Source organism: Anomalospiza imberbis, chromosome 31 (genome assembly GCF_031753505.1).
Source record: "Anomalospiza imberbis isolate Cuckoo-Finch-1a 21T00152 chromosome 31, ASM3175350v1, whole genome shotgun sequence".
In the NCBI taxonomy this organism is placed as follows: Eukaryota; Metazoa; Chordata; class Aves; order Passeriformes; family Viduidae; genus Anomalospiza; species Anomalospiza imberbis.
In genome coordinates this window covers 195,894-220,375 of record NC_089711.1, presented here as the reverse complement: position 1 = coordinate 220,375, position 24,482 = coordinate 195,894, and the positions used below count along the sequence as shown (strand labels likewise).

General features: G+C 48.1%; 1 long non-coding RNA gene and 1 pseudogene across 1 annotated transcript; both read left to right on the top strand.

The window, feature by feature from the left end:
- LOC137463877 (zinc finger protein 850-like) overlaps nt 1–24,482 on the top strand; it is a 234,171-nt pseudogene that overhangs the window by 14,691 nt on the left and 194,998 nt on the right.
- LOC137463897 (uncharacterized) lies at nt 12,274–13,382 on the top strand. The gene is made up of 3 exons (XR_010993995.1): nt 12,274–12,422; nt 12,769–12,886; nt 13,264–13,382. It is a non-coding gene; the product is annotated as an uncharacterized lncRNA (long non-coding RNA).

Here is a 24,482-nt window from a genome sequence, read left to right as displayed (position 1 = left end):
GGTTTTGCAGGGCTGGGAGAAAGCCTCTTGCAAACCCTTGGGCCCAGAAGGCTGCGGGCACAGCGGGCGGGCAGAGCCCGTCCCCTGGGGCCAGGCCGGGCCGCTCAGGCCGGGCCGGGCCAGGCGAGGGCCCCGGCAGGGAAGGGCCGCGGCCCCGGGCTCTGATGAGGCTGCTGAGCTCCGCCCTGGCCCTGAGCTGCAGCCCAAGACATTTACAGCCAGGGCCGTGCCCTGGGGCACAGGAGGCACCGGGGCTGCAGCTGAGGCCGCGCCCTGTCGCACTGAAGGGGGCTGGCTCTGTTCCTTGGGAGGATGCAGAGCCTTGTGCCTCGGCCTGATGGGGCAAAAATCCCCCCAACATCCCTCTGTTTCCCAAAAGAAAGGCTCAGTGCTCATTAATAGGAAAAGCTGTGTGGGTGGCCTGCAGCTCCTGTTCTTTTGTTGCCTGGGCCCCAGTCAATGTCAGCAGGCAAAAGAAAGGATTGGCTGAGGAATGATCTTGGATCCAGCCAAACATTTACAGTCAGGGCAGTCCATTTGTATAGATGGGGGCACACTCTGGGGTGCAGCTAAGGCCATGAGGTCCCAGAGGTGCCAGAGCCCCGTGCTTGCACAGAACCCCTTTTAGGGTTTTTTTTGTTGTTGTTGACCCCCTGGGAGCACTTGTAGTTCTCCACCCCTGCTATTTTTAAATTGATCCAATTGCTTTTTCAGGGGACACTGGTTAACCCAGTGCCCAAGGTTCTTACAAAGCAGGCATGGCTTTGTGGGGTCAACCATTGCTGGTCCTCGCTGCTGCCCAGTGTGCCGCTGTGCTGATGGAATGGGCGCTGGGCTGGCAACGGCGACTCTCTGTGGTGGTCTTGGCAGCAGCTTTGGTCTGGTGTCCTGAGCCACACTCCTCAGAGGCACTTTCCTGTTCCAGACTAGAAGCACATCTTTTAGTGTAGGGGGGTTCTAAAGGTAAGCTCAGAATTGCAGCTGACCCTGTTCATTCACATTTGCAAATGCCATTTCCTCTAAAACTTCTTCCCTTGCATTTTCTTTCCTATCTTGGATTTCAATAGCTCTAGTTAACCTTTCCACAAATTTCAAAAAAGGCTCTGATGGTAGCTGTGTGATCTTGCTACAGGGCCGTCAGGTTGAAGGGCAAAGAAGGCTTTTTCAGCTGCATCTTTGACTCTCTCAAGGACTTCCACAGGGATTACTGCAGCTTGGACTGGGGCCAGAGACCCTTGGCCCTCACCGGGGAGATGCTCAGTGGTAATTGGCACGCCACTGGCATCCTTTGCTGTGTTTGGATCAGCATGCAAGTCTGGGAGGGCCTCTTTCAGCAGCTGTTTCCATGCCACTTCCCACAGTTTGAATTCTGTAGAGGTCGTGAGGCACGAAAAAAGCTGTTTTAAATCATGTGGGACGAGTACAGTCCTCCCCAGTTCGGCCTTTGAAAGGCCACGGAAGCATGGGCTCTGTGGGCCATACTGTTGGTGTGTTTTGCAAATCTCTCTTATTATTTGCTGTGCCCCTGTCAGGGTCCGCAAATGCATGCAGGGTCCCTGATAGGTTCTTTTTGGAGATCTCAAAGCACAAAAGACACAGCAGAGGACACAACACTTTGCTTAAACAAAAATGCACTTTTATTTAGTGCCAACAACTGCGATAGTGGGAGAGAAATAAAGAGATAGAGTGAAAGATAGAGAAAGAGGGGAAGGGGATTATAGCTACCAGTCTGAAGAGACGAGGCCCTCGGAGCTTGACGAGATGCTCATAGGCTGTCTTCTCCAGGTGGGGTCCGGACAAAGTCCTCAAAACTCCTTCAGTCTTTTAAAGGGTTCCTCAAAGCGGGTGGCATCTGGCCAAAGCAGCAGCTCTCCTGGCTACACGGTGGGTGTGGACTCGTTGTTTTGGGAACAAGTTGTAACCATCGCGTCAGTGCAGGACCAAGAGTACAGGACCGCGGGTACAGGACGAACTGATTAGGACTCAGTCCACCATGACCAGTCCATTGTTCTCGCACTGAGTTCCCATGGCATTGCATACCAGTCCTTAAGGCTGGGCAGACTTTCCACCTCAGCCAGGCTAGAGCTACTTTTCAGGGTCTGGGGTCTCAGTCCTTGGCGGCAGTTGTGAGGCAAACATGAGGGATTTTCAGACAGACCCTGACACCGCCCCGTGACTCACGACTGGCAACGAGAGTACTCCATCAGCAAGGTCTGCAGCGTTGTCGCAAAGTCTTCAGGGCTCGACTCATCAGTGTCTGGCAGCATATATCCCAGAAAAACAGAAACCGAAAAGATATCGAAGAGGAAGAGGGAAAAAGTAAAAGAAACAAGGACAGGGATTAAGAAAAGATAGAATAGGAAATAATGATAAATATTGATTATAACAGTTTTTCTTATAATTGAAACAATTTCTTCAAAAACAATCAAAACAAATCACAAAATTATTTTACAAATTTCTTAAGCAAAAATCTCCAAACAAAAACTTAATCACTGTTTAACATTATTAAAACAAACAATACTAATCAAAACAAACAACAAACAACTCTAATTAATTTGCTGTCGCAGGCCTAATTTTTTTACTGCTTGTGTAGTTCTTCTTGTGTCAATAACTCTAGGAATGTCTTTAACAAAAGGGGTTTTTACTGAACTGTGTGCATCTATAATTGATGCCAATCGGGTCAGCTGCCTCATCATTTTCCAATTCAAAATGTATAAAATGGCTGATAAAACAAAACCAATTAAAACCAAGATCAAAAGAACAACAATAGGATGGCATACTTTATTCAGGATGCCTGTAGCAGTAGGTGACCACCCAAAAAGAGTATCCCACCATCTGTGTTCAGCATCCTTCCTTACTCTTTCTAAAACGTGATGTATCTCCTTCACATCATGATGGACTGTTACCAGGGTCTTTTGCCCATTTTTCTTGACCTTTTCTAAAATTTCAATTAAGTCCTGGTGAAGCAACAATTGCTTAATCAAAGTAAAATTCATTCCAATAGAAGCAGGCAATATCTGGTGATTTAGTGTAAAATTGGATTGTAAAAGGTGGTAAGACATAACTGGGACAGTATAAGAAAAATCACATACTGTAATCGTGGTAAAGTTACAGACACAAAAATTTGAATGACTCTTTGGATTCACTGCTACATTTTCTATAAACACTACATCACAAGCAGTCCACACACACACATACCCATTACCTATGTACACTAATATTGTTACAGGAGTCTCATCAGGGTGAACTTCAAAATGGCAAATATTCTGCTCTGTGTCCAAACAAATGTCTTGAGCTATAATTGCATTGCTTTCACAAATAAAACCTTGATGCTCCCGAACAATACAAGATTCTAAATTTACAGTTTGCCATTTCTTACCAATTTGACGGCCCCATTCTCTATGCTCAGAAGAATAGAGAATAGCTCCATCATGATTCAGTCCTAATGCAATGATAGGGAAAATCAAATGCACTGAAGCATTAGATATCGTTAACACAAAAGCTGTGGCTGTGTTTGTACTTGGGCTGTAAGTGAAGTTCACCAAGTTCCACCAGGATTGGAATTCCTTTTCAAAATCATTTGCATTGTCCCAAATTATTTTTTGAATTTCAGTAGGGAAAATGCCTTCTTCACCTTCTCTTATAATTGAGGCAACAACTGTCTGCATCCAGAGCTGTGCCTGGATGCAGCTAAGGGCCAGGGAAATGTTGTTTTGTGCAACACTAAGTGCATCAATTATTAATTTGTGATCATTCACATTTACCTTTTCCCAATTTGGTAATATGTTCGATAACAACCACTGTTGTGTTCCCAGGGCGGATAAAGAGGACTGCAGGGGTTGTTGTAATTTTGTCAAGTCTCTTGTGGTGGCAACTAGTTTATTCATCAATACTTCTGAATCAATACTATTTAGGATTCCCAATCCTTTTCCCACAACACCGGTTATGTCTCTTGCCATCCGTTTCTTGGAAGGGTTCCGTTTTCGCAGCCAGGTGGTCCACCCTTGAAACGAAGTTTGCAAAAAGGGTGAACAGTTTGGCTGAATTTCTGAAACACTGTTCTGCATCAGTAATTTAACTTGTTTAAGAGACCATGCCGGATTGAACAATATTTGTTGTTGGCCAGTTTTCTTTATTACATATGGTCCGATTTCAAAGATTTTCGGGGTGAGCATAACTGGTGGTTGGGTGGTGGGTATAGTAGGCATTACTACATTAACATCAAGTCCTCCCCAGTATTTAAATCAATACTTTAAACTTAAAAGAAAGCACTCCAGTATTTTTGGACCAAAACCAAATTACTTCTACAGTTTGTGTTAATGTGAAATTGTGCCAATAACCCTGTACGCTTGGGTGCGTACAAACCTTTTTGTGCTTAAAGAGATCCTTTCACCTTTTCGGCATGCTACCACAATTATTTCAGACCATGGCCACTCAGCTGGTTTCTGGCCATGGGGTTGTGGTAGGATGCAGAAAAGTATCACCAGTTTTATCATGGATTAGGTGGTCTTCATGTCCCTCGGAGTTCTTCTGTAAAAGTAAACACAACAGAATCCTGCCACTATAAGGCAGAAAAGGTTAGAATGATGGAATTATCCAGCGTGTGTTTATCCAGTGCTCTTTTCTTAGAGCATCAGAAGCTGTACATGCATGTTTATTCAGGGAGGGTTTTAGCACAAGTGGTACTAGCCCTATAGTAAGGGAGGTCCACCAGAACAGGTTGGCAGGGTAATGTGCTGGATTATTAGGATCATCTGGTACACAGCATAGGAGTCAGTGTAGTTACAGACAAGAGAGGTATTCTGTACCTCACGTTGGAAAACACTCCAAACAGCTGTCAGCTCCCCAGCCTGAGCACTGCCTTCTCCCTCAGTAATAATTAGTTCACCAGAGGAAATGTGGGGGGCTGCTGCCCTGTATCTCCACACCTTCCCCTCTCGTTTAGCAGAGGTGTCAGTGAACCAAAAACTTGCTGATTGTTCAGGGGAGAAATGAGGAGCTACTTTGATTACAGAGGCAGGTTTGTCATGGCTGCTATCCAAGCTCTCAGTTTCTAGGATTGCTATAGTTTTTACATCTCCTTCTGTCATTGAGAAAAAGTTACAGTAATGTTCAACCTGAGCATACCACTTTCTAACTGAGGCCCTCTGAGCCACCCCGTCAGGAGGGGGGGTTCCACTAGTGACTGTCTTAATAACCTTGAAGGGGCCCCTTAGCACAATAGGTTGTTGACGTGCTATTTTTTCCACTTCAGTGAGAGCCAAACTAACCACAAACAGCCCCTTTTCCTAGGTAGTGTATCTTTTCTCAGCGTCTCTGAAACCACGAGAATAAAAACCAACAGGCCTTGTCGGGCCCTCAGGACACTGCTGCCACATGTGTACTGACAGTCCTGAGGAGGCAAATCCCCATTCCACCTGGAAAGGATCTGTAGGATGGACAGTGCCAAGTGCTTGATAAGCTGTTGCTTCAAAAATCAGCAATTGCAATGCTTTCTCCTGAGAAGGAGTCCAATCCCATTTTACCCCTTTCCTCAGCAAGTCATACTGGGGAACAAATGGGTTGTTCAGGTTACTAGGAAATCTATCTGGTCTTCCTACAGGACATACAGCTGCTGTGGTTTTTTGAATTAAAATCACTGTAGGTTTGAGTGATTCTGGAGGCCCTTGAATTAAAAGGGTCATTATTTTGGGCTTCACAGGTAATTGCATCAGGGATTCAAAACCAGGAATTAATTTATTTTCATGAATCATTTGCAGGCAAGCAGCTTTGTGCACACTTTCTAGGAGTTGGTCGGGGGTACTAATTATAGCTATGGGGTCTCCCCTTTCCAAGGGGTTCATTCCCCCGGCCCAAAAAGCCACACGCTGTGTCAGGGACCATGTGTCACATTTATCTCCCGTTTTTAGGAAGACACCATGTCCCCAATACCCACTGGCTTCTTGTTCTGTTAATTTAATTTGATCTCCTCCAGTGAGTGAGACTCTAAACACATATTCTGTCTCTGATTCTTGAGGGAGACGTGAATATTCTTTCTTTAATTTGGCTAATTCAGTGGCAGTGTATGGTATTTCTTTGGTAGTAATGTGAGGATCAAAATCCTCTTCATTTATAAAATTGTATTCTGTTTTAATGAGAGGTCTCAAATTAGAACAACAAGATTCTCCACAATTTTGTATGTGTACCAATTCTTTCTGGGGGTATATGTGTTTAATGTGGTGTTCTTCTTTCTCTTCTACTTCTTTTGGTGATTCTACATGTTTTAAGTTTTTATCTCTCTCCTCTCTCAGACTTCTTTCATATTCTAATTCTTTCTGCAAAACTTCTACTAGGGTTTGTAGGGAGCCTATTACTGCTTTTTCTTCACTCACCCGTTTATCTCTCTCCTCTCTAATACTCCTTTCATGTTCTAATTCTTTCTGCAAGACTTCTACTAAATTTTGGAGGGAGTCTATGATAGCATGTTCCTCACTTCTTCGCTTGAAGCGAGTTTCTATGGCTGCCATAAGACAAGCTCCCAAAACTGAGCACAAGATGGTTTTATTTTTGCCCAGTTTGAATTTTGTATCATGTTGTAAAGCACATACTCTATCAACCACATTATCCAAGTTAAACCAGTTACTTTGTGCCCATTCCTCTCCTCCTGGAGAAGGTTTGGCATTGTGCTTAGCTAGCAAAGCATAAAATCCAGCTTTAGTTTTGTCATTGAGGTTATCACTCATTTTGTGAAGGGACCAAAACCACTTTCAGGGAGGTACTCTTAAGTTACACACAAGCACAGCTAAAACTGTTTCCCTTCGCTTCCCTGGAGTGGGTGAGGGCACCAAAACTGCTTGGGAGGTACTCCTTAGTTACAAATAGTTGTCTCCTCAACTGCACCAAACAGCTCAAAAACACACACAAAAAATAAAACAACAGAGTCCCATCTTTTGTACAAATGAGATCTGCTTAAAAATCCTGAAGACAGGGGATGCTTTTCACCTGGGTGTATGCAGTTTGCGGGAAATTCCACTCGCCCCCCTTGCTTTCTAGACAGCGCTCACTGGACGTGGCGTGCTAGGTGCGGCTGAAGCGAGGGTCCTTCCCCTGTTACAAACTACATACAACCCGCAACCCTTAATCTGTCTACCAAGATCCTGCCGACTACGCCAATTTAATGTCAGGGTCCGCAAGTGCATGCAGGGTCCCTGATAGGTTCTTTTTGGAGATCTCAAAGCACAAAAGACACAGCAGGGGACACAACACTTTGCTTAAACAAAAATGCACTTTTATTTAGTTCCAACAACTGCGATAGTGGGAGAGAAATAAAGAGATAGAGTGAAAGATAGAGAAAGAGGGGAAGGGGATTATAGCTACCAGTCTGAAGAGACGAGGCCCTCGGAGCTTGACGAGATGCTCATAGGCTGTCTTCTCCAGGTGGGGTCCGGACAAAGTCCTCAAAACTCCTTCAGTCTTTTAAAGGGTTCCTCAAAGCGGGTGGCATCTGGCCAAAGCAGCAGTTCTCCTGGCTACACGGTGGGTGTGGACTCGTTGTTTTGGGAACAAGTTGTAACCATCGCGTCAGTGCAGGACCAAGAGTACAGGACCGAGGGTACAGGACGAACTGATTAGGGCTCAGTCCACCATGACCAGTCCATTGTTCTCGCACTGAGTTCCCATGGCATTGCATACCAGTCCTTAAGGCTTGGCAGACTTTCCACCTCAGCCAGGCTAGAGCTACTTTTCAGGGTCTAGGGTCTCAGTCCTTGGAGACAGTCGTGAGGCAAACATGAGGGATTTTCAGACACACCCTGACAACTGTCTGCATCTTCAAACCCCTTGGCTAGAGCAGCAGGAGTTCCTTTTACAGCTGTGAACAGCAGCCTGAACTTTGCAGCCCCAGCAGAGCTGCAAAGCCCCTCTGTCCGTCCCCAGTCGCTCTTGTATCACCTTTCTACTGAAATGAGCTTTGTGTGAACTCTGCCCAGGTTGGCATCCCTCTGCTCCTGGCAGGAAATGGATACTTCAAACAATTTGTATTAGTTCCACGGAGGAATTTGGGAAACTCCTGTTCTCCCTTAGCAAGAAAAAAGTCTTGGTTTTGTTTTAAAACAAAAGCTTATTTCAAGCTCACTTTGGAAGTGACTTAGTTTCTGTCGGTGGACATAATTTTAACACTTACAAACAATGCACATTTTGGGTTTGTTCTAAAGTAACAGCTTATTTCAAGCTCATTTCTGAAAGAACTGAGTTTCTCTGTGCTTTTAATTAAACCACCGAGAAACAGAATGTATGGAAATAATTAACATTTATCAGGTCTAGTAAGTATTGGGGTAAAAAGAGTAAAGGGGTGACAGTATTCTTTATGAAAACATTCTCTAAATTCAGTGTCTTAGACAAGAAAGAAAAAACCTCATCTCCAGTCTCCCGTGCACCTGCTGTCACAGCAGATCCTCCCCTCTGCCACAGTCTGCAGGCACTGATGTGCCTGTGCCACTCCCCTTCCCACAGAAACCCACAGCAATCTCTTGTCCCCAGGGGATCAGGCTGGAGCAGTGGCTGAAGGAGAAAATAGCATGTCTTGGTTGGGCAGCAGTAAGTTGAGTCTTTTGGGAAAAGGCACAGTTGGTGATGCACTAATTCAGAGCAATCCATATTTTGCATTTGACATGGGAGAAACTCCTCAGACAGCCACCAGAAATAATACTTGCTTAATAGTAGTTATCAGGTGGTTGACAGTTTTCCATTTCTATTTTTGCTTTTAGATGAAGTCTGATTTGTTGAAGGATTTGGTGTTTGGAGCTTTGAAGCAAAACATTTTTGTTTAAGATATGACTAACATTTTAATTTTTTTTTTATAATATGTTTCTGGGCTCCTGTGTAGAGATAAGAACATAAAAGCCTTGATAAAAATACTTACAAAATTGGCCTGAAATACTTCTTTCCTAGTGTTTTGATGATAGGAGCAATATTCACGTGTTCTAAACAAGTCACGTTGGAGGTTGTGAGGTACCAGATGCTACACAAAGAAAAAGCTCTTTCTAGAAAACTGATTATCTGAAGGGGGGAGGCAGGGGAAGGGAAGGCAACGAAAGTGACCTCAGTGCCTTGCCCATCAAGTTTGTCAGGAATGTGGGGACATCCCAGATCTATTATACCTACCAAGGTGCAGGCCTGTGGATCCCACTTCTTTGTTTTACATCCTAATTTCTCTTCCCCGTGTTCCTGCACCGGAAGGAGCAGACACACAGAATCAGAGAAGAAAGAGCAGCTCTTGAGGCTAATTCGTCTGGGTCTCACTGTGACCAGCTTTTGGTGCTGATGCAGAGCTTTTCATACACAAGGGCTTTTCAAAGGTTGGAGATGCAAATAGGTAGAATGTCTTCCTCAATGCGCCTGCAGCCTTTGAACTGCACCTGACAAGAACAGCCCAGGCACGGCCCCGCCCAGTGCGGCTGGGCGCGCGCGGGCCCGAGCGCAGCGCCCCCCTCAGGCCGCACGCCGCCGGCGCAGCCGCGGCCGTTGCGCCGGGGCCGTTGTGGCGACAGCCGGCGAGCGGCGCCATGGCGGAGCTGCCGCTGCCCGCCGGGCTCAGAGCCAGCGCCTTCCCCGCCAAGCTGTGGCGCCTGGCGAACAGCCCCCGCGTCCGCTCCGTGCGCTGGGACAGCCGGGCCCGGGGGCTGCTCATCGACCGCTCCCTCTTCGAGCGGGAGCTGCTCAGCCCGGGCGACGCCCAGGGCCCGGCCCCGCACACCTTCAGGGCCACGCAGTTCCGCAGCTTCGTGCGCCAGCTCTACCGCTACGGCTTCCGCAGGGTGCCGGGCCGGGCTGGCTCAGCTGCGCCGGGCGATGCCGGGGCTTGGCTCCACTACAGCAACCCCTGCTTTCGCCGCGACCGCACCGACCTCCTGCTCCGCATCAGGCGCCGGAGCGCGGCCAACAGGCAGCGGCCGGCGGCGGGGCGGGAGGGCCGCAGGCGCCCGCCCCGCGGCTCCCAGCAGCTCCCCGGGGCGCGGCCGCTGCCGCACGGGCGGGACGGGCGCAGCCGCTTCAAGCCGCTCTCCAGGGAGCGGCCGCCGCTGCCGCCCGGGCGCCCGCCCAGCGGCTTCCTGCTGCTGCACAGGGAGCGGACTCTGCCGGACGGGCGGGAGCTGCGCAGCCCCCGGCCTGGCCGCTTCCAGCCGCCCCCCGGGCAGCGGCCGCTGCTCGCCCGGCGCCCGCCCTGCGGCTTCCACCTGCTGCACAGGGACCGGCCGGTGCCGGCCCGGCGGGAGGGGCCGAGCCGCTTCCAGGAGCTCTATGGGGAGCGGCCGCCGCCCGCCGAGCGGGAGGTGCTGCGCATCCCGCCCTGCGGCTTCTTCGGTTTCTACGGGGAGCCGCTGCTGCCGCAGGGGCGGGAGGGGCCTCGCAGCCGCTTCCAGCAGCTCTACGGGGGGCAGCTGCCTCCGATCGACCGGGAGGTGCTCAGGATCCAGCCCTGCAGCTTCCAGCAGCTCCACAGGGAGCAGCAGCCCCCAGCCCACGACCCGCGAGGTAGGAAAAGAGTTGTAGCCTTGCTTTTCCCCAAAAGGTCATGAAAAGTGACTGTTTGAAGTATTTTTCCACAAGGCTCTGTCATTCTCAGCCCGAAATTCTCAAGCTTATTTAGAAGGGGCACCTAGAAAGGCAAAAGATTCTCTGCCTGGTTTTCTTGCCTGCTTCCTGTGATGTTTGATCCAAGGCAGCAACAGAGATCTGTGTCCCAGAGCCACGTTGTGGAGTGTGACCAATGTCTTTGGATTCTTGCAGCCACCTCGGGCACTTCAGCCCCCAGCGCTCCACCTGGCAGTGCAGGTTGTGCAGCATCGATGGCCTCCGGCTCAGCCTGGAATGCACCTGGTGAAGAGCAATTGCCACCAGTGGATCTTGGCTTTGCCGTCGAGCAAATGATCCGGGAGATCAGGAGATCCCTGCCTGAAAGGTCTCCCTCTGCTCAGGTAACCCATTGGAGGGGAATGGAAGAGGCTGGGCTGAAAGCTTTGGAATGCTGTTACATGGAGAAGGAGAGTAACCGTATCCTTGATGTGATTCCAGCAAAATACTGAATGATCATTAGTTTTCTTTTTTTCTATTGTTCTTTCAAGGGCAATATGAACGTTGCCCCTGAGTCTTCAGGAGGGGAGCCTGTGAACCGGGCTGCAGCAGAGGAAACTTCATCTGGCACCGAGAGCTGCGAGAACAGTTCCCCAGAGCCCGAGGAGCCTGGTAAGGACAGAGCCCCCATTGGTTTAGAGAGGTGTGAGACGGCTGCTCTGAGCCTGCCTCTGGCAGGAAGGGAGACGAGAAGAGTTGAGTTCTTGTCTGCAGGGTTGGTGCTTCCTGGTGCCTTTAGTTCAAAGGCACATGCACAACCTGCCCGAGCCCTGCCCTCCACGCTTTGCCAGAGGCTTGGGCACTGAGTCCTCTGCTGTGGCAAGAGAGCAGGGAATAAACCTGACCTTGTGGGAGTTGTGCCACCAAGCTGGGTGTCCCAGTCTGGTTCATACCTCAGCCCCCAGCAGCCTTCAGCCATTTCAGTGAGGACTGTGGTCTCTCTGTCACTGGGACTGTCTGTGTTTCAAGCTCTCGTGGGTGCCATTTGCACTGTGGGTGCTGAGACATTATTAGGATTCTTAAATACTTTACACAGTTCCGTTTTGAAAACTTGGAAGGATCCCTGTTCTTTAAAGAGCAGGCTTCAAATTGCCAAGTGAGAGTCTGCCTTTCAGGCTATCTTTTAATGTCCCTGATAGAAGGACAATTGGTGTTCAAGGGACACTTGCACAAGGGCCAGTATTGTCTCAGTGTTCCCTTTGCTTCCCAGATCCCATGTGATCAACGTGTCCAGGAGGGCTGCCCTGTGTGCCAGGAAGAGACAGAGGGAGAGCCTGTGATCATTGGGCAGGTAGAATTCCTCTGTCTCTAGTTATATTTATAGATGTGTATAGTTCTATTTATTGATATATGTAGTTGTATTTATAGATTTATGTAGTTACATTTATCTATCTACGTAGACAGAGATTTGTCTAGTTAATTTATTTTTAGTTTTAGGTGTATATATTTATATTTTTCAATGTGCAGTTATAGTTGTAGATGTCCATAGTTGCACTTATACATGCATATAGTTACATTTACATATCTATAGTTATATTTGTAGATAGGCATATTTATATTGATATGTGGGGGTTTAGTTACATAGATTGATATCTGTATAGGTATAGGCCTCTTTTTAACCTCTTCCCCTGCTCTGCTTCCTCCCTCACCTCTTGCTTTTCCCCCGTGCCCCCTGCGTCCCCTCTCCCTGTGCTGGGTCCGAGCTGGCGGCCGGGCCGGGCGGAGCAGCAGTTCCAGCCCCGGGTGTCCCTGGAGCGGTGGGAGCTGCCGGTGGCCCCAGGCACTGTCCCCTGAGGAGCTGCTGAAGGACGGTGAGACTGAGGGGGCTGAGGGGGCGGTGACGCTGAAGGGACGGTGACCCTGAGGTGCTGCTGGGGCTGAGGGCTGTGGGGCAGCCGAGGACGATGGTGGCACTGAGGTGACAGGGAAGTGGCACAGGCCGAGGGGTGGCGGGTCTAGGGGGACGGGATGGGTCAGAAGGGACTGAGGGGCTGAGAGGACTGTGAGGGGCTGAAGAAACTGAAGGGGGCTGGGGCTTTGCCGAGAGCATGGCGGGGCTGAGGGGATGGAGGGGGCCGGCAGGGAGCACAGAGGGCTCCGGGACTGCAGCTCTGCCAGGCCTTGGAACCAGTTGCAGAGCCTCCGCTTTTGCCACAGCTGCAGTGGAGACCTTGAGGACAGCCGGAGACTGACGGGAGCCAGCAGGGAGAAGCTGAAGGCCAGCAGCAAGAGCAGGGAACGGGGACCTGCTGCTGGCACGCTGGAGAGAGCCCGGGTGAGGCCACAGGGCCGGGGAGGCAGGGTGGGGCTGAGGGTGGCGTGGGCTGTGGCCGTGGGCACTGCCCGGCGGGGCAGCAGCGGGCCCTGCCCGTGCTGGGGCTGCTCAGCGCAGCTGCCCCGGCCGGCACAGGGGCTGTCCTTGGGCAAGGCAGCTGTGCCGGCAGGGCCCGGGAGCTGTGCCGGCTGTGCCGGGCTGCCGGGGCTGCGGGACAGTCCCGCCGCGGCTGCGCTCACCACAGCCTGGTCCGCTCGGCTGCTTTTTCTTTCTAACCCTCCTGGGGAGGCTCTGAGTTCTTCCCTTCCCTGATGGAAGTGCAGCTGCTGCCAAGGAAAACGTCCCCATACTGACTCAGTGCTCCCTTTGCTTCCCAGCTGTGCCATCTGCCGTCCCTGTGCAGGAGAGCTGCTCTGCACGGGAGGAAGAGCCCGAGGGAGAGGCTTTGAAGATGGGGCAGCTGGGATCCCTCTGCTTGCTGATCTGTTTAAAGTTATGTTGCAGTTATGTTTGTGTTGATGCAGTTGGATGGGTATTTACCTTAGAACAGTGATATTTGTATATTTATAGACAGGTTTGGTTTCTATATCTATTGATATATATATGTATGTATGTCTGTTGTATGTAGCATGTGATGTTTATATTTACATCTGTAGACTGTTATACTTGTATGTGCATTTATATATATGTGCATGTACATATGTATTTAATTTTATTTTAAGATGGATGGAGGGCATTGTTGTATAAGTCTACTGATTGAATTCTTAGTGTAGGGCTATTTAGAGAGGGTATGCATATTTCTGTATTTCTATATGGGCTCTACACTTGTAGAAATATGTAATAAATTAAGTTGTTAAACACGTAATTAACCTTTGTGTATAGTTAGTTGCTGTAGAGGTGGGCAATAAATTAAGTTTTATTAACTGAAGTTGGTATTTGTATATTTTTACCTAGACTGGTTGTAATAATCTAATAAATTCCTGGTTTTAACCTAAATTGAGATTTGTATAGTTCTGTATTGTCAGTGTGGTTGTAGCAATTTGTAATAAATGACATTTTCCAATGGATGAAATGGATTCTCGTGTGTTTGTCGATCAGCAATGCGGCTGTAGAAATCTGCAGGAAATGCCATTTGTCAACTGCAGTGGGTGTTTTGTGATTTGTGCCACCCAGAGCCACGAGCAGATGTAAATGCAGGAGGATTTTGGCCATGAAAATCTCCAGCCATGCCCAGCACATGCCCCACTTGCACTCAGGCTGGGCAAGGGAAGGGCAGATTTGGGATGGCAGCAGAGCCACGCGTTGGCTCAGAACTCGCTGCAAAGGCCTGCTGAGGAGACTCCGGGACTCCACTGGGAGTAGAACTCCGAGCAGGAGCCACCCTGGCAGCAGAAATCATTCACCATGAAAAAAAGAGAGCAAATGTGGCAAAGCAGATGTGGGGATGCTCTGTGAGTCTGATAAAATGCTCTCAATCACCGCTGCCTAGGCAGGTCTCCTTCAAAAATATTTTGTTAAAAACTGAACACCTCCCGTGAAAGATAGATTGTGCTTTCCCCTTCACTTACCTTGCTGTGCGAGTGGAGACACTCTGTCATTCTCACTGAGAATTTGTGCCCCTCAGCACCTGACATTAACTCAAAGATTATGTGCTACCACTTGGCACCATAAAGGAAAAGAGCCCTGCCCTCGTGACAGTGTTTCAAAGTCTTCCCTCCTCCTGTCCCCACATGTCCCAAATGGAACCATCCCCTTGCTGTCCAAACTGTGCCTGGGGTGACTGAGGGCTCCAGGAGCTCAGGAGGGTGCAAGAGCACTGCAGGTGGAAGCTTTTGCAAAGCTTCCTGAGCATCAGTAAACTCTGGCTTTGCCAGGCTTCCCCTGGAATGTTGTCCTACTCAAGAATGATCTTGGAGGACACTGTGCCTCCAACTCACTCAAGTAAAGTTTGTTTTCTTCAAGGCTTGAATAGAGGAAAATGAAAATTGTGATTGTTAGAGTGAAATTTGGGTTTTGGTGCAGCTGGGTTTGCTCCATTCTTTATTGTGGAAAGTAGGGTAAAAGCTTTAAATTCCCAGCAGAAGCTGACTACCAGCCCACACAGACCTGAATGAGGCCCAGGTGTGCTTGCTGCACGCTGGTCCAAGGGAAAAGCTGGAACCAAGTCTCCTTTTATTGCAGATGGAGCCTGTCTGTACTGTTGTCTCCAGGGCTGTCTGTGGTAAGACACGGCAATCCAGCCGGGAGCTGTGGCTATGAGAGTTCCAACAGCAACCTGCTTCTCCAGAGTGAGGGACGAGGCCAGCCCGAAAGCCTGAAAGGTGTTCTGGGTACTGGAGGAGGCCAGGCTGTCCTTGTGCAGGGATGGCCTTCAAGGGGGACCTCACACCTTGTGCTGCTGACAGAGGGCAGCTGGTGGCCTTCCATAAAATGCTTCTTTTGTCCAGCTCTTTGAAATGTTCCAGCCAGCAACAATTCCTGCTGCTCACACCAGCCCCTTTCCAAGCAGGAGGATTTTTTTTGTGTAAGCAGCCTGACAACTCAGTGGCAGGAGAATAAAATACTCAGCTGAGTGTTATCAACTCTCTGCCAGAAGCTGCATCCTCAGCCCCTTATCTCTTCAGTTGTGTCAGACATGGAAGAAGCGACAGGAAATCACTGATCCTGGAAGGGAAAGCAGAAGGAGGAGTGTTGCCTTGATTTCTCAGGATTTTCTAAAGCCTTCTGAGTTTACATTCTTGTAGAGAATTTTCTCACGCAACTTGCTGTAAACAACCTATTGTTTTGCATTCCTTCATAGAGGCAGAGAAATTTGATAGACTGGTAGTTTGTCCAGTGTCATTGGAGAGGTGGCACGTTCACCCTCCAATCCACTGGCACCTTTTGAAAACTAGAAATGATTGGAGTCAGAAGAAATAAATTAGTCTCTTCATTGTGACCAAAGCTGAGTGCAATGTTTTTCCTTGTGTCCTCGGGTGACAGAGGCGAGGCAGTGGCTGCTCCCTGGGGCCTTGGGAGCAGTGAGAGCCATCCAAAATAGGATCTCTACTGGGCTGTGGAGATAAGAGTGACCAGCCAGCAATGCTCTGTGTGAGACTGGAGCCATCTGTGAATGTGAGCATGGAAAGCTGACCTTCAAAACAGAGAAAAAGGGGTCCTTGGGTATTTGCCACAGCTTGGAGGGGCTCTGAGTCACCTGCTCCAGTGGAAGGCGTCCCTGTCCGTGGCAGAGGGGGCTGGATCTCGAGGGTCTTTAAGGTCCCTTCCAACTCAAGCCCCTCTGTGAGTCTGAATTACAAATCCACGATGACAAAGAGAACACAGCAAACCTGGGTCCCGCTACATTATTGGAGGCTGCCGTAGTCACTTGTGTCACCTGGAGACTGGTTTGTATCTGGAGGAATTTTCATGGTCCCACAGTCTTTAGGTGTGACATTCCTGGTTTAGGGCCCCAAAAGATGCCAGAAGAGATTATTTGCAAGCAGAGAATTGGTTGAGCTGCCTGTGAACCGGATGGGAAAAGTGTACTCATGTTATTGAAGCGTTTACCCTGTGCAGGTGATATTTAGTTTCCATTTGGAATCTGCAATGTTCTTGCACAATGCTTGTATATGCATAAATACTGGCTTTAAATCCTAATTCCATCTTCACGCAAGGATGTGTAATCCATCAGGAATATTTAACACGGAGCCATATTAGCTTTGGGCTTGATGGTACGGGTTGCTTAAAGTGTGTGATCAGTAATGGTAGCTCTAACAAATATCCCTCTTGTTAATTTGTGCTGGGGAAGATGAAATAGGAAAACCTTATAACTATGATTGCCTGGCAAAAGATTTGGAAAATCCAGACATTGAGATGAGAACTAGATTTGAAATAGCAAACCTTGACTACTGAATAACTAGAAAGCAATAGTATAGCCAGGTTGAAAGCAATCCCCCCTTCTGATTAAACAATGCCCTGTACCTGCAGATGGGTCCAAAGGTCAAATGGAATGCTCTGTCTCACCCCCAATGTATGGTTCATCCCACACCTGTGACCCTCCCCTGAAGTATCAGAGATCTGGGACCCCATTGGCCCAAGTCCTGTTCCAGCCCACCTTGAAGCCCCCTGATAAGGTGTGCCCGAGGGACCGGACGCTCTCTTGGACCTTCCCCTGGGACCCTCACCTGGAACCCTCGCTCCCTCTCTCTCCCTCTCCCTCTCTCCCTGGGCCTGCCACGAGTTGTGCCTGGCAACTCCAAGCAGGGCCTTTCATCCCTTTTAATAAACCACATCTTCTAAGACCTGACTTCAGAGATCTCTCATCCCTCCAAACCGTCCTGGAGACCCACACTCTCTACAAATTTGGGTCAGTCCTTTATCAACCCTGTTGCATAGAAATCACTGTGTTTTAATCCCTGTGTTAGCTTTCACCATCCCCTTTCTCTTCTGAAAAACGGCTCAGAATGCTTCTGTTTGCTTCTGTATTGCTCCATTATGTTGACATGTAAGTACTGCTGTATTTGCCTACAGAAGCCGTGCAGCATGGAGGGAGATGCTGTCTTGGAACCACATCCAAGTGACCACAATTGCTTGAAAAAGAGACTTACCATCACTGTCACGAGCATGTGCAGGAGGTGCTCTGGCTACTTGGTGTCCAATTCAACCCCCAAAAGATTCTATCCTGAGAAAGTAATTTTCAGTCTAAAAAATGTTTTCATTTTAAGAAACAAGGAACTGCTCAACACTGAAATGGTTGTAGTTGCAAGGAAAGGCTGTTACAAATACTTGTTTTTAACATAAAGGAAGGAAAAATCTTTGGTTAAAAAAAAAAAAAAAACAACAAAGAAAGATATATGAAATAGTAAAATAAAAAACCCCAAAAAACAGCCATAAACCAAACATGCACCCATCCACCACCATCACTCCCCAAAACAAAAAGAATTCAACCAACCAAGCTACCAAACCCAAACTAAAACCAAATATATCCAAGGAAATAGGGACTAATAGAAAAAAAATTACTGTAATAATTTTAAGCCCTGTGCTAGTTTTTACCATCCCCTTTTTCTTCTGAAAAAAGTCTCAGAAAACGTTTCTCTTAGCACTAGTTTTCATGTTCCCTTATTAATGCTTTTTCTCTTCAAGCCAGGTCTCCTAAGCTCTCAGAGATAAGCATTATACCCTTGGTAGCTCAGCTACCTCAGGTGGCATAAAGAAGCAGGATGGCTCCTGTGACAGTGTTGGAAACAAAAAGTTTTAATAAAAGGCAAAATAAAAAAGCTCTTTACCGAGAAAACCCGAGCCAGGGCAAGAGGTTCTTGCTCCTGCTAAAACACTTCACAAAAGCGATGAACTGTTTTGTTCTCTTCTTTTTCTAGGGAATTGCTTAGGTGGGACTTTTTGGCTCCTGTCCAATTAGCTATCCTTAAGTTTGAGGTGAAGTCCCCAAGGTCCTATGAGGTGTCTTTTAACCAAACTGAGGAGAGAACCTTCTGGGCTTTTTTCCTTTTTAAGGAGACAAAGGGTAACTTGTTTACTCCGTCAACAGGGGGCACATTCCTACGCCTGATGTTTATATTTAAGTGCTGTTTGCCTACAGAAGCCGTGCAGCATGAAGGGAGATGCTGGCTGGGGACCCACATCCCAGTGACTGCAATTGCTTGAAAAGCAGACTTACCCTCAGGAGCAGGAAGAGGAGCTGGAGCAGGAGGTGTACCACCAGTTTTGGGTTCAAAGTGAGCTTGCAAAGTTTCTGTTTGGAGAACGTAACTTTTAAAAAGTAAGGAAATGCAGAATACTGGAATGGTTATGGTTGCAAGGAAAGGCTATTACAAAATGTTAATGGTTTCTAATAGAAAGAATGGGAAAAGACTTTGTTTAAAAAAAAAAAAAAAGGAAAAGGAAGAAAAGAAAGAAAAGAACATACCCCTTCCATTTCCCCCTGCCACGTGGCAGGTGATAGCCAGTTACCCCAAGGTCCTGGCCGTGCTCCTCCTGGCTGCTGCAAAAATTACCCCTGTCCTGGCCGGATCAAGGACACAGGATCTGCCCTGCGGGTCCTGGCTCTTTCTCTGGGTGAGAGACCCCCATGGCATCTGCCCCGGCAAAAGGGACTTTGGGACAACCGATCGCTTATTGACATTCCCCCCTCTGCCCCTGCACATACTGAACTGGCAGGAAGGTGACCCACATGTCACTCCAGGCACACTCTAGGCAGCAAGGACAAAGAAAGTTTTTGAGGGGCCTGGGTCTTAAGGTCTTTTGTTCCAGGAGTACCACCTGTTACTTTCAGATTCTGCTCAGGGATAACCAGTGACCTCCTTTTTGCTCTACACCAGAAAAAACCATGTGTGGCACATAAACGGTCACTTTTTTTCCCCATTTATTTTCAAGTACATTCTCTCAATCAGGACCATGGTGGCTCCTGCTCTGAGGTGCATTGGCCATCCCTCTAGTACATTCTTTAGATGTTTTTTGAGAAATAGGCTCAAAATGCCACAGGGTTACTTCCTTCATTCCTTCATTCTTGGAGCTAAATATGGAGTTCCTGTGCAAGGCAAAGGCACTCACGTATGAGCAGTGCAAAGGGGTCAGTCAAATCTGATAACTGCAGAGCAGGGGTTGTCACCAATAACCTTTAAAAGATACAGAAAGGCTGTTGGACATTCTGGAGTCCAGTGTAACACCTCCATGGATCCCTTTAATGATTCATACACAGGCTTTTCCAATAGTTCCTAACGGGGGATCCATAATCAACACCATCCAGTCATTCCCAAAAAGGGACACAGGTGTGGGCTCTGGTGTTTGACAAATTTCTTCCTCCCTTTCTTTCCCCAAACTGCACTGTCCTTGTGAGTGGGACAGCCAGGAAATCAGACATGGGTAGGTATAGACATGGTCTTGAAAACAAATACAAGATGTCATTGAAAATGTGCTTTGGATGGTAATATTCAACACATTCTCAACTGCATGCTCTTATTCCCTCTCCCTGTAATGACTGGACAACACTTATTTTTGGTGCCAGCTGGCTTAAATCAGGAATAATCTTGGGTAGGGGGAAAAAGACAATGAAACCATCATAAACTGAGTATAAAATGTTTGTCTGCATGTGTCAGTAACTCCAACGGCCAGCTGCAGTCAGCACAATTATCAGCCTGTAATTGTGCTCAGGGCCAGCGCGGGCCTTTCCACGTCAGCTCCTCCTGCACAGCACATGGGGGCCTGGGCTTGCTGTTGGCTTGTTTCCTTTTAGGAGACTGGGATGAGGAAAGGCTGGGGGGTTTTGTCAAAGAGATAATATTTGAGTGACCGTGTATGTGCTGGAAGCCTCACAGACTGACTGGCCCACGACAGGATCACCCAGTGCTGGGGCGGGGGGGCTGCACCTTGCTGCCCTGGTTAGGGGTGTTAAGCTGCTCCTTTGCCTCAGAGAGGGCCAAGTGCAGCACTTTTGTGCAGAAACACTTCATTAGCCCTGGTTTGCAAAGCTGCTGCAGCAACTGGTGTGGCCAGAGCACCCCTTTCTGCGCTTGGAAATGAGCTGAGTCAGTCATGGGACAAGGCAGGGCATTCCCCACGTGTGCCCATTGTGAATTCACTGTGCCCCGACTGTGTCGCGTCCCGCTCCTCAGTGGCATCACGCCCAGCCTGGAACATGGAACTCCCCGTTTCCAAGGACACGTGGCCATTGTCACCAGCACACAGCAGGACCGGTCAGACCCTTCGGTGGCTGCGTCGAGAGCAGAGGTGTCGGAGCGATAGCGAGTGTTGTTCCAGCTTGGTTGGTTCTAGCACACGCTGTTCAAGAGGCCGATCCACACACTGAGTGGAGGTAATTATTTACAGTTCTGTGCAGAAAGGGGGGGGGGCTCAGGGACAAATTCACAAAGCCAGCACCACAAGAACCAGAGTGTCTTTGTATTTCTACATTTTAGCAAAGAAAGGAATTAGTGTTCACTGACTGCAAGTTCCCTAGTTGTCTTCATAATTAGTATTCTGTCTGCTGCTGGGTAATGATCCTCTCACTTCTCATGCTCAATAGTCTGCATGCTCAGACTCTCCCTTCTTCTTAGTGAGAGGCTTCTTGAGTGGATAGCCATGGTCTGCCCCAGCTGGAATGGCCTTTTACCTCGCAGGAGGTGATTCAGCACAGTTTCTGCATTGGCTTTATCAGTTTGTTCCTTTCCTTGGGGATTCTGCCAAATGTCCCTGTGCCCATAAATTCTCCATTCTTTGTGTCCACCATCAGTGGTACATCCTTCTTCCCAAGCCTTGCTAACCTCCCCTGTGTCTGAGGAAACTGAAGCCTGTCAAGCCCTACACCTCCACAAGGCCATTCAGCCAAGAAGCAACCTGCCTTTCAAAGGCCTGGCCATCACTTAGAGCTTGTTGGCTACTTCTTGTTTCATGGGAATAATCTCCCTCCTTGTTGATGAGCCTTGAAAGCCACAAAGGAGAAACATCAAAGAACACATTTTCCTAACAAATATTTTGCATTTTGCAGATTTTTCAGCAGGATCAGTGGCTGTGTGGGAGCCAGAGCACCCGAGGCAGAGCGGGATGGCGGAGCTGTGGGCCTGGGCACGATCCAGAGCGTTCGGCAGGGCCCCAGCCCGCACTGCGTCCCGCAGGGCCCCCAACAGCACTGCGATGCCCGTCAGGGTGACCCAGGGGTCCCAGGACCAACAGGTGAGGGGCAGCTGTCGGGCTCTGCGGGTTGCCAGCGGGTGGGGGCTTGGCCGTGGTGTTGGTGTCAGGTGCTGCTGACCCCGCGGGACCTGTCGGGCAGGGCTGGGGCCCCACTGGTGCTCCAAGGGCCCCTTTGAGGCAGCTACCCCGGTGGAAACAACTCACAGGGATGACATGGAGGAGGTGCCAGTGGAAGTGGGAAGTTCTCTGATGGAAGTGGTTCCCAGGGATGCCATTGAGGAAGTGCCAGTGAAAGTCAGATGTTCTCCATGCTGGGACACTCAGGAAATTCATGCTCTGGGCATGGCTCTTGGTCAAAATGCATAGATTTCTCATTGTTCTGTGTTTGCCCTGCACTCACCGAACATATCAGGAGAAAGGAAACGCTCTAACAGTATTTTTTACTATTAGGAGTAGTCATTTCATTATTCTCAGCTGTGATGCATAGTGGAGAGCTCCAGCTACATGCACACCATTTTCAAAGCTTTTCCAAACAAAGAAATTTTAGCATTTTTAGCAGCCAAAGACATGAATCTTCATTGGTTCTAAATTACATCATTTCTTCAATTAAGTAATATTCTATCTTCGGTATTGATGTCTCCCTTCACATGGTAATTAGTGCACATCTTTCAGTCCATTTATCATAGCTTTTCAGATTTTTTCTAAGGCAATTTTGCCTGCGGAATGAAGCAGTTGGATGGCAGTAGTTGTTTTCATTAAAAAATGTACTTAGGCTGATGAACATTTTAACCTCCAGCGGAATGCAATACATTCTGTACTAAATGATGAGATCAGCCAAGCAACCCAAATTTTGTAATATCTGATTAACCTAGGATAAACTGCTTCCATTTGACACCTGCAAAGAATTGCATCTAGAGCTGAGGACAAGAGAAAGGGTTCTCATGCCTGTTGAGAGTCGAAATTCACCTTATGCAGGTGACATTCTTCTTGGAGCTGACTCCAGGATGTGCTTCCTTAGTACCAAATAAATCCCAGCATCAGGTCGTGTCCAAAATTCTTACATTTTTGTCAGCCACTCTCACCTGGATAGTTAGCTGAACACTGGCCAGTTCAGTGTTACTCAGGCACTTGATTTCAAGGGAAGCCTATGCCTATAAATTCTAGAAATTGGGAAAGGATGACTTGCTACTTGAACGCTTGGCTGCATTAGAGGCTAAGGGAGGGTTGCTCTCTCAGGGCAGTTTTGTAGCCAGCTGCTTGCAGAGGGAGAACTGTGTCAAAGCAGCCCTTTTTAGTGATGTGACAGCAAGCCTTCTCAAATACAGCTCTTGTTTAAAGTGAAGGGCCTAGTTAATCAGCAGTGATGGAGAGTAGGCTGAAGTTTTTACAGAAAATATCTTTTTCCTTTTAGCCAAATGCCAGCGAGGCATTGCACAATGGAAATGCGCAGAATATCCAATTGTATAACCCACTTGGAGGTATGGTTGCCTTTCACATTTTGCTCAATATCTGTAAGACTTTCAACTTGGTAATTCAGTTTTGCAGCATATTCTCGGGACAGGGGATCTCTTGTGTTCAGAGATCTCAACTGGAGGTGGTATGCCCTCAGGTCAACCTTGCAGTCTCTTGTCACTGCATGTAGCCACTGGTTTGTTTTCCCCTGAGAAAGCCTGCCGGTCCTTCCTTGTTCCCATACTGCTTGATGGGATGCAATTTGGAGCATTGAGGTCAAGGTATGGACCACTCCATGCACCTAAATTCACTGCCTTGGTAGCTAAACTTTTGGTTTTGGAGTATCTAGGCACTGTCATTATCCTTTAAATTTAATTGGGAATTGAAAGAAAATTACCTTGAGGAAGTTGCGTAGAGAATTTCACAAGGTCAGCATGGGAAACTTTGCTTGATTTAATTTTTTGTCTTGGTCGTTGATAAGCGAGTGTTGCCACAACACTGTGTTGGGTTCTTTTGAAGGAAATGGAAAGGAAGATACTGATGTCATCTTCCCCACGGATTCCATCATTTCCCACAAAGCACAACGTGCTTGGGTGATGTCATTTGTTATTAATCTGTTCTCAGTGCTGTTTCCCCAAGGAGCCTGGCTCCAGGCAGACTCGAGGTGCACATTCCCCGTACAGGCACTCAGTGGTGCTGCCTGCAGCAGTGAGCTGAGCCAGGTACAGCCAGCTGCCCTGAGAAAAGCAGGCTCTCACCTGGCTGTGGCTGCAGTCACCTGCCTGCAGGGACTTCCCTGCCACTGCAGGTTCAGCTCTTGCTCTGCCTTAGCCTAGTGCAGAGCATTTTAAACTAGCATCGTGGTGGCTTTCCGGAGAGACAAAGCTAAACTTCAGATTTTTCACTGGGGACGTTCTGTTTCACATGTGGATGATGATTTGTGTGATTCTTGGTGGTGGTCTACACAGATCCTAAGGGAATATTTAACATTCAGTAACTGGGGTGTGAGGACTGGCAGTAGTGAGACAATTGTGGAACTTGGTGCCGCTTTGGCTTTAGGCTGGCACAGAGAAACTCAGGTGAGACAGGTCTGGTTGCTGGTAGGGTACAGGGTGCCTTTGCAACCTGCTCCATGCAGTACCAGTTAGGGACTGGGCTTTGTCACAGAATCAGAGAATCAGAATCAGAGTTGGAAGGGATCCACAAGGATATGCAAGTGCAGCTCTGTCCCCAAGAATCCCACCAGGTGCCTGTGGAACTTGTCCAAATGTTTTCTGAGCTCTGGTGGACCTGGTACCCTGAGCAGCCTTGTGGGGAGCCTGTCCCAATGCCTGATCACCCTCTGGGTGAAGAACTCTTACCTAATTTTCATCTTAATGCTTGGTTATGGTTTCAGGTAATTTTCTTTAGAAGTCATTCAGGGGTATGGTTTTAGGAGGTGTTTTGTTTGAATGCTGTGGAAAGTTTCTCTATCCACATTGGATTGAACTTCTCAAACATTAGTAGTGTCTTCACT